Below are 19,292 nucleotides of genomic sequence, written 5' to 3'. Positions count from 1 at the left end.
ATAATTAGTTGCACTTAAGCCGTGAGTAGCTAGATAATTAGTGGATAGTGTTAATTGTCAAAATAAATAACAGCGATTACAAAGGCAGTCATTTATGTCACAGTAATTCAGCCGTAACTGCTTACTGATTATAAATTTACAGTCGAGATCAATGTCTGAGATTGGCATAAATTGGTGGGATTCATTTAAAATTAGACTGCTTAGATAGTTGAAAAGTTAACAGCATTAGATAGCCAGTCTATTGAATAGATTAAAGTATATTTGGTAGAATTGGTATGTGTTACACCTGTTTTTCAGGCATAAAATGGGCACAAAGCAGTGGAATAGCCTGCACCAATCTGGGGTCCTTTTTGTAGGTATCCCAGGCGTACAACTAAAACTGGTATTAGGTTCCTTGAATAAGTAAATTAGAGGCCCAACGGCTGTTTAAAAATTTATCGGCAATGAGCAGGGTAGGCGATGGGCACTTTCCTAATAGATGAAACTATTATTTGCCGGGAAGGGTAGCAGTGTGGTTATGCTGCTGGATTAGTAATCCAGAGGTTCTGATCAAATGCCCTAGTAGACGTGAGTTCAAATCCCACCACGGAAGCTGGGGAATTTAAATTCAGTTAATTAAATAAATCTGGAAATAAAAAGCTAGTGTCAGTTATGGTGACCATGTAACTATCGGATTATCGTTAAAACCACTCAAGAAGCTTGACACTATCCACAACAAAGCAGCCCACTTGATCAGCACACCATCCACCACCTTCAACATTCAGTCCCTCCACCCACCGGCACACCGTGGCTGCAATGTGTACCATCTACAAGATGCACTGCAGCAACTCGCCAAGGATTCTTTGGCAGCACCTCCCAAACCCGTGACCTCTACCACCGAGAAGGACAAGAGCAGCAGGCGCATGGGAGCTGCACCACGTCCAAGTTCCCCTCCAAGTCACACACCATTCTGACTTGGAAATATATCACTGTTCCTTCATAGTTGCTGGGTCACAAACCTGGAGCTCCCTCGCTAACAGCACTGTGGGATTACCTTCGCCGCATGGACTGCAGCAGTTCAAGAAGGTGGCTCACCACCACCTTCTCCAGGACAATTAGGGATGGGCAATAAATGCTGGCCTTGCCAGCGACAACCACATCCCATGAATGAATAAAATAAAGTTAAGCAAGTTAATTCACAGATAAAAGTGCTTGGTGGTGAAATCCTGCAGGAATTTCACCCACTTGTCCACCGTAACTTCAGCAGAAACCCTGAAAAAACACTTAAATAGTGTTTGCTGAGCTTTCCTCAGCTCATGTGCCAAAATTACAGCAGGTGAAGAGGAGAACCTGCACAGAAATTCACCGGCATTTATAAAAGAAAATAATGACAGCGAGCTTAAATAACATAGCAGCGTCCAACCAGTCATGGAAGTGTCAAAGACGCAAATCCGTCAGTTGAGTTGCTTTGATTGATTGCCTTTGAAGATCTTTCCAAAAAAATAAAAGGACAACTGCTGCTCAGGAGCGGAGTATGCTCACTACTGGTTACATAGGTTTTTGCCAACAGAGCTGCCTCTTGCCTCCGGGTCTATTGCCGTTAGATCCAACCATAACGAACTGGTACCTCGATATACAAGTCTAGTCTGTCAGTGGAGGGCCTTGCCTGCTGGCAGCACATATTGAAAATTCAGAACCACACTTCTCTGGATATTCCAACCATTTAATGCACTTTGGATGGGCTGCTCCTGTCAAGCACTGGAAATGGGGGAAAGGAGTAACGTGAAAATCAGCCCCTTATATGTACCGTGACAGAAATAAATAAATACATTGGGCAAGAACTTCGGTGGCGCCTCATTTGGAGCAGTAACCCAAGCGGTGCACCAATTTTAGAAAATGTTTGCGCCCCCTGCCCAGAAATTTGTCAGAATCGGTCAAAGAGCTGACAGGGGTGCTAAATCAGCCATTGCACACTATGGGGCTGAAATGTTCTCCTCCCAAAAGTGCCTCTTACCGCCGGAAAGCAGCGGCCATGTGGCGGAGTTGAATTGCCGCCGATTTGGAGTTGAATGACCGTCACTCGCGAAATTCTCCTCGGTGCTTGTTCCGGCGGTCCCCACTTCCGGCCCGTTGCTGCCGACCTTTCCTCAGTGCATCATCCCGCCGATCTCCTGCACTTCAACCTAAATTCAGGGGGAAAAATCTTCGGGCCGCCGAACGGTGTCCCCGACAGTTTTTTCTGTTGGTGCACTGTGTTCGCTGTGTGTGCGACATGACTGTGCGGCGGCCATTCAAGGGGAGGGCGCACTGCCACAGCCGCCATTTTATGTCGGCTGACTGCCAGGTTGGCCCGACAATTATGCCGCCAGGTTCGGCTGGGCTGCCAACAGGCAGCCTGGCACCCCCTCTTGGGTGCCAGGCCGCTGGCCTGGCCGAAACCCTCCCTGAGGGCCCAGTGGACCTAACTAAAAGAATCACAGAGTTCACAGCGGCTCTCCTCTTTAGGTGAAGGGGGGAGATGTGGTGATGCACAATCGTCATGACGTCATCAGTGCTACGCTGATGACTGACAGCAGCGGAGACTCCGCCCCTCGAGTGCTCACTGCTGCACTACCGCACCCTTCCAGCCCGCTCGAAAAAAATTACAAAACGTGAAATTTCATGCAAGAGGCCACCTCATCCACGGCAGCAGTGAAAACACATCAAAAGTCTTTATATTGTGTGGGTGAGTGAAACCATTGTTGGCGAATGGAAAGGGTAATCACCCTGACGACCTTAGTAAAGCCGTTGAGTGTATTGTGACATTGGGTCGCTGTTGTGAGCACCGCACTCTGGGCTGTAACGTGCTCAGCCACCTCCCTTCTCAAATCTCGAGGCGCTGCCATTCATCCCCCTCCAGGCTGGAGGGCACTCCAGTGACTCTCCACTGCCTCCAGCGAGGTTTCAAGGGCGGTAGGTGAGAAGTGGGTAGATAGCTGGCATACTCCTTGCTCCTCCACAGGTAGGTGCGACCTGTTTCGGGGGGGCGGTGAATTTCTACCCCTACAGCTGTGGGGGGCCATAATGAAAGTTTGGTCGGTAAATTGCGCAGGCACGGAACTCTGAGCCAGACCCCGGGAACAGCCGAGTCTTAAAGGCGCGGCAACTCAAGTTCACGCATGCGCAGTTCCAGCTCCACAGGGTCTTCAGAGCGTGAAAATAGAGGAGCAAGGAATACGCCAGCTATCTACCCGCTTCTCACCTACCGCCCTTGAAGCCTCGCTGGAGGCAGTGGAGAGTCACTGGAGTGCCCTCCAGCCTGGAGGGGGATGAATGTCAGCTTGGGATTTGAGAAGGGAGGTGGCTGAGCACGTTACAGCCTGGAGCGCGGTGCTCACAACAGCGACCCAATGTCGCAGTACATTCAACGGCCTTATTACAGTCATCAGGGTGAGTAACCTTCCCATTCACCAACAATGGTTTCACTCTCCCACACAATATAAAGACTTTGCACTGCCTATCCCTTCTCTATGTGTACAGGCCAAGCTCCTCCTTGCTGAAGGCAGCCTGAGACCTCTCCATCACCTCACGAGGCATGCCCTGCCCATCCAAGCCTCTCTCACCTTCTAGCTCCTTGCTCAGCCTGAGTCCACCTACCAGCACCTTTCAACTCTTCACATGAGGTCCCAGACCTGAGCCTTGTACTTGCTGGTAGTTGCTTGTGCCCCAGACCCACCATTCACACATCCACTGTGCGATGCCACGCAGCATGAAATGCCGATATGCACACATCCTCATATTACTCGCGAGTACCCTACTGCAGACACATGTGGCACACCAGCACCTACACAGCCACTCACAAATTTTTGCTTTTGTCATTGCAAGTCAAACTTACGCACAATCTGCATGAGTTGGATCGTCAGGGAGAGGGCCAGCCCTACCTCCAGGACTTAACCAACGAGGAGGAGCGAGTGTTCGCCCTCATGGGTGCTGCAGTCATGGCGATGGAGGGCGGGGAGGCAGAGCCCCCGATCGCCAGTGACAGTATGAGAATGAGATGGCCATTTTGTGTGAGTCTCCTTAGCCTTGAGGCCACATGCCTTGCAAGATGTTGCAGCCAAAATAACGATGTCCCCCTCCTTCTTGCCTTTCTGCCCCCTCCCCAGCTGATAACCACACTTCTGTTGCTTTGTACTTACAGATGATGAGCCGGAGGAGTGCCAGCCTGTCCATCAGCCGACGTCTTCAGACGCTGGGGAAGATGAGGAGGAGGTGGTGGAGAGCAGTGTGCCAGCACATGGTGAGATGTCCTCATTGGGAGCAAGTGGGGAGAGCACCTCGGTCAAGGAGACCGTCTTCGCAGGGTTGGCTGAACCTGAGGCTCCTGCAGCAACGCCCAGCGCGAGAGGAAGCTCGGGGGCCAGCTCTCCGGATGGTAAGTTGGCCCATGAGTCCTGCTCACAGACAGGCAGATGAGCATCTGGACTTGGAGGCTATGCCCAGGGAGTCAATACCGATGCACTGCGAGCTCATGGGTGCATTGGCAAGGATCCCGCCGAGCGTTGATGCACTTGCATTGAATGTGGCGGAGGCCGGTTCAACCTTGGAATTTGCGGGTCGAGCCCATCCTTGGTCGATTACAACTGATGCTCGACACCACAAGTGACCCTGGGGTCCCAGACATGATGGCATGGGCCATGGCTGACCTGGTAATCATCATCACCATCATCATCATAGGCAGTCCCTCGTATCGAGGATGACTTGCTTCCACGCCAAATAATGATGTGTTCACAGGTGTTTCAATGAAGGACCTAATATTGCAGGTCCTGAACTACATCTTGAAGGGTGGAAGGTGCCTGTGCGTGGATTTTTTTAACATGTGGTGACCGTTGCACACCAGCCACCACACGGGTTTGACAGAGCTACGTCTTGGTCCAGTGGCAAGGATTAACCAAGACGACTGGAGACCAGCTCTGCTGCATGGACCTAGTGCGCACACATATCGCAGTGTGGGCTGGCCCGTGCTGCCCCTGGGCCCTCGCCTCTTCTGACCCCGAACTCATGCCTCTCCGGGGCCCTGATCACATCCCTCTACACTCAGCAATAGCCATTGAGTGACAGGCTGAAACCATGCATCACCTGCATTCTGCCTTGTCATCAATATGTGCTGGCATCAATGCGCTGTCTGCTCTGATGCAGGGTCAAATTGATGCCACGCAAGCACTGACTGCTGCCATCATGTCTGGGTCCCCATCAGTCCAACGGGGAGGTAACGGTGCTGAAGTAGGCCAGCAATCTGCGCTCCACCAGATTGCTCTGGACGCTGAGGCTCTGCCCCGGGGGAGCGGCAGGTCATCAGTCGAGACAGAACGTGATGTCCTCTCTCAGGAGGACATCATTCAGCCTCCCGACCCTGCCATTCCGCCTTTGCACCTGCCACGGTCTGCACCACAGCCATCCCACACTGCACACTGCTGCCGCCCATTCTCAGGCAGGCTGTCAGCGGCCGGGCCTTCCAGGTCCAGAGCTGGTCCAGGTCATCGTGCTATGCCATCTGTCCTGTTTCCCTCACACACACACACCAGCCCTCAGGCAGCCTTGCTGCAGGCACTGAGGACCCATTGAGGAGGAGCAGTAAGTGAGGGAGGGGGTGAGGCAGAGGGGTGGGAAATGTCTACGCAAGACCCACTGATGAAAGGTGTGGCCATGGGCCCCATGTTGAAAAGGTTATTCCTCTGTTGTATTACTTCAAGGGGCAAGTGCCCCATTTTGTTTTCTTTGAGGGGGTGAGGTCTGTGTACATATGTTGTAAATGTTATTCATCTGTTGTATTATTTGAAGGGGCAGGTGCCCCATTGTGTTTACTTTGAGGGGGTGGGGTTTTTAGGGTTGTTTGAGGGATGTGTTTGCAATAAAATGTAAAGTTTAATGTTTTCTTCACCCTCTGGTACATGACTGTTGACTTGTAACAGAGAGGTGGTATTATCATGCTTCAATACGCGCTCATTATTAGCTACATCCCTCAGCTCACTCCATTTAAGCGATGCGTTCACTTATGAGCCGCCATCGAATAGCTCTACCACCACCAACATTGTCACGCTGCCTCCTCTGTGGCTGCTGCTGGTCCTCATCGTATTGCTGTTCATTCGGGGCAGTGGTACATTCCTGGTCCTCCTCCTCCTGAAACAGTCGAGGCACAGTCTAAGGATAAGGGGTAAGCCATTTAGGACCGAGATGAGGAGAAACTTTTTCACCCAGAGAGTGGTGAACCTGTGGAATTCTCTACCACAGAAAGTTGTTGAGGCCAATTCACTAAATATATTCAAAAAGGAGTTAGATGTAGTCCTTACTACTAGGGGGAAATCAAGGGGTATGGCGAGAAAGCAGGAATGGGGTACTGAAGTTGCATGTTCAGCCATGAACTCATTGAATGGCGGTGCAGGCTCGAAAGGCCGAATGGCCTACTCCTGCACCTATTTTCTATGTTTCTATGTTTCTATGTTTCCTCTTCCTCCTCCCTTTCTCCTCGTCTTCCTGAGGTGGCCATACGATCCCCACTGGCAAGGCCTGGGCCCTCATAATGGCCAAATGGTGCAGCATGTAGTACACCGCAATGAATAGTGAGACCTGTTGAGGGGAGTATTGAAGGCTGCCTCCAGAGCGGTCCAGGCATAGGAATCGCTGCTGCGGGTGGCAACATGGCTCTCATCGTACCGTTCCTCCGGCTCTGTGGTGGGGAGAGGGGTCATTAGCCAGGTGGCCAGGCCGTAACCCTTGTCCCTGAGCAGCCAGCCTCAGCCTTGTCGTGGTGGCTGAAACAGTCGAGGCACAGTGCTCTCCCGCAATATAAAGGCATCATGTGCACTTCCAGGATAGCAAGCATTGACTGCGAGGATACGCTGCGTGTGGTCGCACACCAGTTGCACATTTAGGGAGTGGTATCCCTTTCTGTTTCTGAAGACCTCTGCATTCTGGAATGGTGCTCGCAAGGCCACGTGCGTGCAGTCAATTGTTCCTTAGACCCTCGGGAAGCCCTCTAATCTGGCAAACCCACATGCGCGCTCATCCTGTTTCTCCCTGGTCATCGGGAAGGTAATGAAGTCCATTCTGCATGTGTACAGAGCCTTTGTGACATCGTGGTTGCAGCAATATGTTGCAAATTGTGAGACGCTGCATATGTCCCCTGATGCAGCCTGGAAGGAGCCAGAGACATAGAAGGTAAGTGTCATGTATTCAACCAGCAATGTAACCCATGTATAATCTGATCTAAGTTGTACACATTGTGAGAACAATGACCACTAGGTGGGAGACACTCTTAACCTGGGCCTTCAGGTACGAAAGGGGAAGCTCCACCCACCTTCATCACTTTGAGTGCGAAGGAATAAAGGACAGGTCACAGACTGACCTTCTCTCAAGCATGGGTCTCGTGTGCATTTATACTGTATAGTAAGGACCGGCGACAAGAAACTGGGATTTAAACCACGCGGGCATGGCCACTAGCAGAACAGACGAGAGGTACTGTGTTAAGGAATGGCTGGGACAGAGATTCAGCACACAGTTCTCCAGGCAGACAGGGACAATCGGGCATGTCCCAACATGTAATCGAACCCAGAGGGGGAGTTCGACAGAGACAATGGCAAGCTGAACGGCGATTCATGCCTTTGCAAGGGACAATGCGGCCAGTAATGGGGCCATCAACGCCTGTTAATGGCACACTCAAGGACAATAACAGATGCAGTCAGGGACAATCGACTGGCAAGGGATCTTTTGTTTCCAACAGTAGCTCATGTTGGAGGCGTGGAGGCACACACTCAGCTGGAGGTTGCAGAGATAAGCAAAATACCTGCAGAAATTGCAGAAATAAACGCTGGGGGAAATTGCTGGAAGCTGAAGTTCAGTGAGTTCATGTGGAGCATGTAAACAGTTCATACACTAGGACGCCACCGATAATGATGAAAGTGCTCCTCAATGGCATCCCAGTATCAATGGAGCTAGACATGGGGGCCAGCCAATCCTGATGGGTATCAAACAGTTCGAAAAGTTGTGGCCGTCCAGGGCCCGGAGGCCAAAATTATCGCCGATTGACGCACAGCTACGGACTTACACAAAGCAGATCATTCCGGTGCTTGGCAGCGCCACGGTAGTCATGACCCACAAAGATTCGGAGAACAGGTTACCACTCTGGATTGTCCCAGGGGACGGTCCCGCACTACTGGGGAGGAGTTGGCTTGCTGTCATGAACTGGAAATGGGACGATGTCAATGCAATTTCCTCTGTGGAGCGAGTATCATGCTCACAGATCCTGGACAAATTTGACTCATTATTTCAACCCGGCATCGGCACTTTCATGGGGGCCAAGGTAGTGATTCACATAAACCCGGATGCCAGGCCAGTACACCACAAGGCCAGAACGGTGCCGTACATGATGCGGGAAAAGATAGAAGGCAAATTGGACCGCCTGCTGAGGGAAGGCATCATCTCGCCAGTCGAATTCAGTGACTGGGCAAGCCTGATTGTGCCGGTGCTGAAGGCGGATGGGTCGGTCAGGATATGTGGTGATTACAAGGCCACCATCAATCGGGTGTCACTCCAAGACCAGTACCCGCTACCGAGAGCGGAGGACCTCTTTGCAACACTATCCGGTGGCAAACTTTCTTCAAAATTGGAACTGACCTCAGCTTACATGATCCAGGAGCTGGCGAGTGAGTCGAAGAAGCTGACCACCATCACGACACACAAGGGGTTGTTTGAGTGCAACAGATGTCCATTCGGGATTCACTCGGCCGCCGCGATCTTCCAACGAAATATGGAAAGCCTCCTCAAGTCGATTCCAGGGACGGTGGTTTTTCAGGACGACATCCTCATCACGGGTTACGATACTGAAGAACACCTCCACAACCTGGAGGAGGTGCTACGCAGACTGGACCGGGTAGGTCTGCGACTGAAAAAGGCGAAGTGTGTCTTCCTAGCTCCAGAGGTAGAATTCCTGGGGATGAGGGTAGCAGCAGACGGGATCAGCCCTACTGCATCCAAGACGGAAGCGATCCAGAGAGCACCCAGACCCCGTAACACGACGGAGCTGCATTCGTTCCTGGGGCTCCTGCACTATTTTGGTAACTTTCTTCCCAAATTGAGCACGCTGCTAGAGCCACTACACGTGCTCCTACGCAAAGGTTGCGAATGGGTCTGGGGGGACAGCCAGGAAAGGGCTTTTAATAGAGCACGCAATTTGTTATGTTCCAACACTCTGTTAACACTATACGACCCATGTAAGAAACTTGTTTTAACGTGCGATGCGTCGTCCTATGGTGTCGGGTGTGTGTTGCAGCATGTCAATGTCAAGGGTCAGTTATAGCCGGTAGCTTATGCCTCCAGGAATCTGTCCCAAGCAGAAAGGGGTTACGGGATGGTAGAAAAGGAGGCGCTCACATGTGTATATGCTGTAAAGAAAATGCACCAGTACCTGTTTGGCAAGAAATTTGAGCTGGAGACAGATCACAAACCCCTAACGTCCCTTTTGGCCAACAACAAGGCCATAAATGCAAACGCATCGGCCCGCATACAGAGATGGGCACTCACTTTAGCCGCCTATGACTATACAATTCGGCACAGACCGGGCACCGAAAACTGCGCCGATGCACTCAGCAGGCTCCCACTAGCCACCACTGAAGGGGCTACCGAGCATGCTGCTGAGATGGTCATGGCTGTTGAAGCTTTCGGAAGCAAAGGCTCACCTGTGACAGCACGTCAGATTAAAGTCTGGACAAATAGAGACCCGCTATTGTCTCTAGTCAAGAAATGTGTCCTGAATGGGGACGTGGCAGCCACGTACAGGGCATGCCCTGAGGAATTTAAACCATTTCACAGGCGCAGGGATGAACTCTCGATTCAGGCTGATTGCCTACTGTGGGGAAACCGTGTAGTCATGCCCCAGATGGGCAGAGAGGTGTTCATCAGAGAACTCCACAATGGGCACCCGGGCATTGTCACGATGAAGGCAATTGCCAGGTCACACGTTTGGTGGCCAGGGATAGACGCAGATCTGGAACTTTGTGTTCGCAGGTGCAACACGTGTGCCCAGCTGGGCAATATGCCCAGGGAAGCCCCCCTTAGCCCCTGGCCATGGCCCACAAAGCCTTAGTCACGCATCCATGTGGACTACGCAGGTCCTTTCATGGGAAAAATGTTTTTGGTTGTAGTAGACGCCAATTCCAAATGGATTGAGTGTGACATTTTAAATTCAAGCACATCCTCTGCCATGGTAGAAAGTCTACGGGCAATGTTCGTGGCCCACGGTCTACCGGACGTCTTGGTCAGCGACAATGGCCCGTGCTTCACAAGCACTGAATTCCAGGACTTCATGGCAGGCAATGGAATTAACCATGTCAGAACGGCACCATTCAAGCCGGCCTCAAACGGCCAAGCAGAATGAGCAGTGCAGATAATCAAACAGGGGATGCTCAGAATCCAAGGGGGTTCCCTACAAAGACGCTTATCACGCCTCCTGTTGGCCTATAGATCCCGACCACACTCGCTCACTGGGGTTCCACCCGCAGAGCTGCTAATGAAAAGGACGCTCAAAACCAGGTTATCCCTTATACACCCCACCATGAAATAAATTGTCGAGAGCAGGCACCAGCCACAATATGACTACCATGATAGGAATGCGAGGGCGCGATGTATTGATGTAAATGATCCTGTTTTTGTCCTCAACTACGCTGCAGGGCCCAAATGGCTCGCAGGCACTGTGATTGCCAAAGAGGGAAATAGGATTCTGGTAGTTAAACTTACCAATGGACAAATCTGCCGCAAACACGTGGATCAAACAAAAAGGAGGTTCAGCAACCCCATAGAAGAAGCAGAGGAAGAACACGATTTAGAGTTCACTCCACCACAGGTGACCGAAGGGAGGAGAGCCCAATCACTGTGGGCAGTCCGGACAGGCCTGAGGCACCGCAAACAGCAGACACTCAGGCCAGCGCACAACAACCGGAGCCCGAACTCAGGCGCTCTACAAGAGACCGTAAACCACCAGAGAGACTTAAACTGTGATCCCAATAAGACTTTGGGGGGGAGGTGATGTCATGTATTCAACCAGCAATGTAACCCATGTATAATCTGATCTAAGTTGTACACATTGTGAGAACAATGACCACTAGGTGGGAGACACTCTTAACCTGGGCCTTCAGGTACAAAAGGGGAAGCTCCACCCACCTTCATCACTTTGAGTGCGAAGGAATAAAGGACAGGTCACAGACTGACCTTCTCTCAAGCATGGGCCTCGTGTGCATTTATACTGTATAGTAAGGATCTATCAGTGAGTGCCACCATGACCTTCACTGCAACGGGCAGCGCAGTCCTGGTGCCGATTTGAAGCTGCAGATCTTCCTGCAGGAGATGGCATATCTCTGTAACGACCTCCTTTCGGAAGCGCAGCCTTCTGACACACTGCTCCTCATACAGGTCCTTGCATGACCGTTACCGCCGGTAAAGTCGTGGAAGGTAAGGACTCCTGCACTGACGTCTAGGGGCTCTCCTTCAGCCGCCGACATGGCCAACAGTCCTTCTCTCTTCACAATGCCTTGCTCGAGCATATAGAATGTGACTCTGGCGAACAAGTAATGGCACCATTAAAATTTTAGAAATAAGATTCTCTCAAGCTCAACTGGTATGTCGGTCTGGCGCTGCAAACTCTGAGGCTCACCACCGTGCTGTGTGTAAACGTTGCACTGACGGTGACCTCCGAGGGAAGCTATTCCTCATCTCTTGAAGTAGCTACCAGTTAACGACTCTGCAAGCCTGTACCGACTGTTTTTCCAGGTGTTGTTCTTGGCGGGCACTCAATGAGGCGGCCGCACCTAATTTAGCGACCGGGGCGCAAGCGCGGGCGGTGCCCCAGGCCTGGCATCAGAATCGGACTGATCCTCAGCAGGCAGGCACTGCTGGTTTGTGCCCCCGGTGTGCCTCTAATGAATTTTCGGTCGGGACGCTAAAAGCTGTACGCCCGGTCGGTAACCTCTTACGCTCCAATAATGTCCCCTCTGGCCGCTAACTGATGTGTTAGAAAACCGAAAATCCAGGCTAATTATCTAAAAAAATGCATCTTTTTTGGCACAACAACTACCCAGGAAAGTTGAAGGAAAATTTATTTTCCAGACTCCTCTTCACCAGGCGGCAGTAACAGAGTAGTGCTGTCTGCTGGAATCTTCCGAACATACGAAAAAGACAGCATTAAAAAAAGACGCGCTGCTCCATCAAGCCTGTCCCATTCAGTCGTGTTGTAACTAAGCATCATGACCCTCAGTACTCCCCACCCATGCAATCTCCTGGAAGAGGCAGGTTCTGCTGGCCATATATACTACATTAACTCTTCCCACTACTTCCTGTCGTACATGCAATACTGCTTTGGGGAGGTAAGTAGTTCTCTAAGTAGCTGTCTTCCATTTAAGTAAAAGATGGAGCCCTTTAAGAGTTGCAGCTCCACCCATTTCCCCCTCTACCCCCATACTCCAAACCCCCATTGAACAAGGCAGCAGCTCCAATCCAGGCTCACATTGAATGCAGAATATATAATTGGTGATTATATAATGAGGCTTGGCCTGAAAGATCTGGCAAGGTCTGTCATTCCTATTCCATTCAAGCGCAAAGCATGAGCATATGGTCCCACAGCCCAATTATTGGGACCAGAAAATCTATCCTATCATTGCTTTGTGACACATCAATGCGCACGGCATAAAAGCTGAAATCTCACTGACACCTGCTACTCGTAGTTCATGCGTGTCTCCTTGTCAGTTGCTGTAAATGTCTATTATAAATCAGTCACGCCATTGTGTAGCATCCTTTGGAATTATATTGCAGAGTGGTCATTACTTAGTAACATCACAGCTATGTTCCTGATCGAGAAAATTATATTAATTTTTCTCTCCGTTTAGCTGTGTAATGTGCATATCTGTCCTTCAAAGCTAAAATCCAAACTGCTGGTGGTACACATCGGGTCTAATTTAGCTATTATCACAAGGGTGAAGTTAATGAGCCTCAAAAGCTTCAGGGCCAAGTACTACTCAACCAATTTTATGATGCAGCCCTTTCCCAGAAGTATTTCTAAAATGGGCTCCTCTCATGTGTTGCTTGTTTTTGTTTAAAAGAAAAATGCAGCTGAGAGCACTCTTTTGCTTTTAGCCTCATCTCTAGTGAAGCAAGACTTTAAAAAAAATTCACTCCAGGGATGTGGGCATAGCTGTAAAGGCCAGCATTTATTGCCCATCTCTAATTGCCCTTGAGAAGGTGGTGGTGAGCCGCCTTCTTGAGCCGCTGCAGTCCTTGTGGTGAAGGTACTTCCACAGTGCTGTTAGGGAAGGAGTTCCAGGATTTTGACCCAGTGACAATAAAGGAATGGCGATATACTTCTAAGTCAGGGTGGTGTGTGACCTGGAGAGGAACTTGCAGGTGATGGTGTTCCCACGCGCCTGCTGCCCTTGTCCTTCTAGGTGGTAGAGTTGGCGGATTTGGGAGGTGCTGCTGAAGAATCCTTGGTGAGTTGCTGCAGTGCATCTTGACTGAACTACCTAAGGAACCAAGGGGGTCTATATCAGGAGGAGTTTTCATGCTCACCTGCCGTAACTTTGGCGGAAGAGCCATGGTAACCCAGGAAAAATGGCACAGATGGCATTGAAGAGTTTCCGCTGCTCTTCTACCAAAGTTACAGTGGATGAGTGCTGCCTCAATGACATTTTCAAGCCCAAGATCAATCATTTTTTATTAGGCAAGGGTAACAAGGGATATGGATAAAAGTTGGGCACATAGATTTGAGGTGCAGATCAACCATGATCAAATTGAATGGTGGAATTGGCTTGAGATCTGAATGGCCTACTCCTCTTCCTATGTCTGATGTGGAGTATTTCAAAGATACTCGACACAAGAGTCTGTTTTGGAGAAAAGAATCGTTTATTAAGTACTCGATTGAGGGAGAGACAACTTCTACATGAGTTCAGTATCTTGGTGACCGAAACCAGCTGTTCTCTCTGAACAATCATCGGGTTACTGTTTTTATACAGTCAAAATACATACAAAATCATGAAGTTCCGCGCGGAGGCTTTCCATTTGTTGTTTTCCTGCCACGTCACAACATTTTTGCCTACCTACTATGATTACAAATATTAATTGGTTAATGCAATTATTTGGACAGCAAACTTTGTTACCTCCCCTGTGCACCTTTTATCTGATAAGTTACGTGCCACATCATTCTTAGGTCTGCAAACTCTTCTCCTCTTGCCCTAACTAGCTTCAACCAGTTGAAATGTTCTTCAATCGTCTTTTGTTTCCATAATCTCTTAACACCCCATGTGACCTAGCCTTTGAGTGTATTTTTCACAACTGTCTGGTTTATACTGTGATAAGATGATCTATCTTCCTGAGACTTCTAATTTTATCATTTTCCCTGTGTTCGTAGCACGTATTTTTTTATTTTTTATCACAGCCTTCCTTTTAGTTTTTAACTTTACTTAATTAAGTCCCCTTTGTTTAATTAGGTTCCCTCTACTTAAATTTTTTTTGTTCTACAATCCCCCATTTGGTCAAATGGTACCCCAAATACCCACCCCGACCAATAATTTTCCTTTCCCTATGTTGATTCATGTGTCTCCCACTCCAGTTTCGTTGATCAGGGGATAGGATTGGAACCTTCACGACTCATATAAGGTACTCATGCCATTGTTGTGGTTGCTCCCCTGATGTGGCCCTAGCAAACATAGAAACATAGAAAATAGGTGCAGGAGTAGCCATTTGGCCCTTCGAGCCGACACCACCATTCAATATGATCATGGCTGATCATGCAACTTCAGTACCCCATTCCTGCTTTCACTCCATAACCCTTGATCCCTTTAGCCGTAAGGGCCATATCTAACTCCCTTATGAATATATCTAACGAACTGGCCGCAACAACTTTCTGTGGTAGAGAATTCCACGGGTTCACAATTCTCTGAGTGAAGAAGTTTCTCTTCATCTCGGTCCTAAATGGCTTACTCCTTACCCTTAGAAGTCCTGGTTCTGGACTTCCCCAACATCGGGAACATTCTTACTGCATCTAACCTGTCCAATCCTGTCAGAATCATATATGTTTCTATGAGATCCCTTCTCATTCTTCTAAATTCCAGTGAATATAAGCCTAGTCGATCCAGTCTTTCTTCATATGTCAATCCTGCCATCCCGGGAATCAGTCTGGTGAACCTTCGCTGCAGTCCCTCAATAGCAAGAATGTCCTTCCTCAGATTAGGAGAGCAAAACTGTATACAATATTCAAGGTATGGCCTCACCAAGACCCTGCAGTAAGACCTCTCTGCTCCTATACTCGGTATGAAGGCCAATATGCCATTTGCCTTCTTCACTGCCTGCTGTACCTGCATGCTAACTTTCAATGACTGATGTACCATGACACCCAGGTCTTGTTGCACCTCCCCGTTTCCTAATTTGTCACCATTCAGATAATATTCTGCCTTCCTATTTTTGCCACCAAAGTGGATAACCTCACATTTATCTATATTATACTGCATCTGCCATGCATTTGCCCACTCACCTAACCTGTCCAAGTCACCCTGCAGCCTCTCAGCATCCTCCTCACAGCTCACACTGCCACCCAGCTTAGTGTCATCTGCAAACTTGGAGATATTCCATTCAATTCCTTCGTCAAAATCATTAATGTATATCGTGAATAGCTGGGGTCCCAGCACTGAACCTTGCGGTACCCCACCAGTCACTGCCTGCCATTCCAAAAAAGGACCCGTTTATTCCTACTCTTTGCTTCCTGTCTGCCAACCAGTTCTCTATCCACATCAATACATTACCCCCAATACCATGTGCTTTAATTTTGCACACTAATCTCTTGTGTGGGACCTTGTCAAAAGCCTTTTGAAAGTCCAAATACACCACATCCACTGGTTCTCCCTTGTCCACTCTACTAGTTACATCCTGAAAAAGTTCTAGAAGATTTGTCAAGCATGATTTCCCTTTCATAAATCCATGCTGACTTGGACCGATCCTGTAACTGCTTTGCAAATGCGTTGCTATTGCATCTTTAATAATTGATTCCAACATTTTCCCCGCTCTCAATGTCAAGCTAACCAGTCTATAATTCCCTGTTTTCTCTCTCCCTCCATTTTTAAAAAGTGTGGTTACATTAGCTACCCTCCAATCCATAGGAACTGATCCAGAGTCTATAGAATGTTAGGCTTCCTCGGTTCTTTGTTAATGGCCCTAGCCAAGGTTTTTATTCTGCGCCTCTTGTATCTGCCAACACATTCTGCCAGGAGTATCAGTATCACTGCCAGCTGCACTATGACTAACACATGGGATATAATTCTAATCCAAGGGTGAATGTGCAAATTCAGTCCAAAGTTGTAGAACTGAGCATACCGCGGTAGTTCAGCCAGTTCTGTGTCAGTGTCCTTTTGTAGTTTTTCGATTTGTTTCTCTCCGATGACGTATTTAAATTGTTGTTCAAAACCACTCCTTTCCAGTGTCAACTGCTCTTCGCTCAACTTAGGTATCGGTTTTCCTTATGGCTCCTCAAAACCTTTATACCCCATTTTTATCGTATCTACCAATGTTCCGTTGAAGGTTTCTTCCTCCAGCTCGGGGTATATTGTATATCCTTTTATGTTGATTTCGTGTTTAGGGTTCAGACAGAAGTTAGGACATCCAATGGGGCATATTATTTCCCCTCCCACAGTCAGGTTAGCGGCTGCAGTGCTAACGCACCACCGCCCATCTCCTAATGATGCTGCTGTGGTTTCATAATCCAACACCCATGGTGTGATGCTTAGGACGCATCCCTTCACTTGGCCATATCCACAGTCATCCTCGCCCTCTTGAAACGACTCTCGGCATAACATAACTTGGTTATTCTTATAACAATCCGTTATAGACACACCCTTGGTCTTATTCCCATTTTTAATAACATACTGATGCAGCTTGTGGTACCTTACTCGTGTTTGGTTTCTTACTTCCTGTATGTTTGTAACTCTATATAGACCTTGTCCATCAGTAAGGTTATACTGTGGAATGTTTACTACGAACCCTATTATGTTCTGGTGGCCAGTGATGCATCTATTCTCAGGGATCCATGCATGGCTATTCCTCCAAGCCTGACAGGCTTGGCTAGGATCTTTATCCAGCGTCCAAGTTTTAAAAACATCATTAGTTATCCAGTCCAGGACCTCCCCATTCTGTAACTGTTCTAAATTATGTTCCACTGAGGCCAGCATCCATGCTCCATACCGAGCACATACGGCGGTCACACTTGCCTTAGCGGTTCCATGTTTCAATAGATTGATGGTCTTTGCATGATCTCTCAAAGTGTGGGCTACCTGCAGTATCTCCTGTTTGGTCCCATCCCCTAGTTGGGCCAGCAGCTCATTGTTATCATTTCAGGCAGATAGGGAATGGGTGACCATCAGGCAGAGCAGTGTAAGGAAGGTAGTGCAAAGGTCCCCTGTGGTCATCCCCCTCCAAAATAGATACACCACCTTGGATGCTGTTGGGAGGAATTACTCATCAGGGGAGGGCAGCAGCAGCCAAGTTCATGGCACTATGGGTGGCTCTGCTGCACAGGAGGGAAGGAAAAAGAGTGGGAGAGCTATAGTGGTAGGGGATTCTAGCGTAAGGGGAATAGATAGACGTTTCTGCAGCCGCAATTGAGACTCCAGGATGGTATGTTGCCTCCCTGATACAAGAGTCAAGGATGTCTCGGAGTGGCTGCAGTACATTTTGGAGGGGGAGGGTGAACAGCCAGTTGTCGTGGTGCATATAGGTACCAACAATATAGGTAAAAAACGGGATGAGGTCCTACAAGCTGAATTTAGGGAGCTAGAAGTTAAATTAAAAAGGAGGACCTCAAAGGTAGTAATCTCAGGATTGTGAGCAGTGCCATGTGCTCGTTAGCGTAGAAGTAGTAGGATAGCTCAGATGAATACGTGGCTTGAGTGGTGGTGCAGGGGGAAGGGATTCAAATTCCTGGGACATTGGAATCGGTTCTGGGGGGTGTGGGACTAGTACAAACAGGATGGTCTGCACCTGGGCAGGACCGGAACCAATGTCCTCGGGGGAGTGTTTGCTAGTGCTGTTGGGGGGGGTTAAACTAATATGGCAGGGGGATGGGAACCTATGTAGGGAGAGAGAGGGAAGTAAAATGGGGGCAGAAGCAGAAGATGGAAAGAAGAAAAGTAAAAACGGAGGGCAGAGAAACCCAAGGTAAAAATCAAAAAGGGCCACATTACAGCAAAATTTTAAAGGGACAACGTGTGTTAAAAAGACAAGCCTGAAGGCTCTGTGCCTCAATGTGAGGAGTATTCATAATAAGGTGGATGAATTAACTGCGCAGGCAGCTATTAACGAATATGTTATAATTGGGATTACGGAGACATGGCTCCATTGTGACCAAGGCTGGGAACTCAACATCCAGGGGTATTCAACATTCAGGAAGGACAGAAAGAAAGGAAAAGGAGGTGGGGTAGCGTTGCTGGTTAAAGAGGAAATTAACGCAATTGTAAGGAAGGACATTAGCTTGGATGATGTGGAATCTGTATGGGTAGAGCTGCGGAATACCAAAGGGCAGAGGAAGTAGTGTACAGACCACCAAACAGTAGTAGTGAGGTTGGGGACAACATCAAACAAGAAATTAGGGACGCGTGCAATAAAGGTACAGCAGTTATCATGGGCGATTTTAATCTACATATAGATTGGGCTAACCAAACTGGTAGCAATACGGTGGAGGAGGATTTCTTGGAGTGCATTAGCGATGGTTTTCTAGACTAATATGTCGAGGAACCAACTAGTGGGCTGGCCATCCTAGAATGGGTGGTGTGTAATGAGAAAGGACTAATTAGCAATCTTGTTGTGCGAGGCCCCTTGGGGAAGAGTGACCATAATATGGTAGAATTCTTTATTAAGATGGAGAGTGACACAGTTAATTCAGAGACTAGGCTCCTGAAATTAAGGAAAGGTAACATCGATGGTATGAGACGTGAATTGGCTAGAATAGACTGGCGAATGCTACTTAACGGCTTGACGGTGGATAGGCAATGGCAGACATTTAAAGATCACATGGATGAACTTCAACAATTGTAGATTCCTGTCTGGCGTAAAAATAAAACGGGGAAGGTGGCTCAACTGTGGCTAACAAGGGAAATTAAGGATAGTGTTAAATCCAAGGAAGAGGCATATAAATTGGCCAGAAAAAGCATCAAACATGAGGACTGGGAGAAATTTAGAATTCAGCAGAGGAGGACAAAGGATTCAATTCGGAGGGGGAAAATAGAGTATGAGAGGAAGTTTGCTGGGAA

The sequence above is a fragment of the Pristiophorus japonicus genome, chromosome 3 (genome assembly GCF_044704955.1).
Source record: "Pristiophorus japonicus isolate sPriJap1 chromosome 3, sPriJap1.hap1, whole genome shotgun sequence".
Lineage (NCBI taxonomy): Eukaryota > Metazoa > Chordata > Chondrichthyes > Pristiophoridae > Pristiophorus > Pristiophorus japonicus.
The sequence above is the reverse complement of the archived record's forward strand: the minus strand, read 5'-3'. Positions refer to the sequence as shown.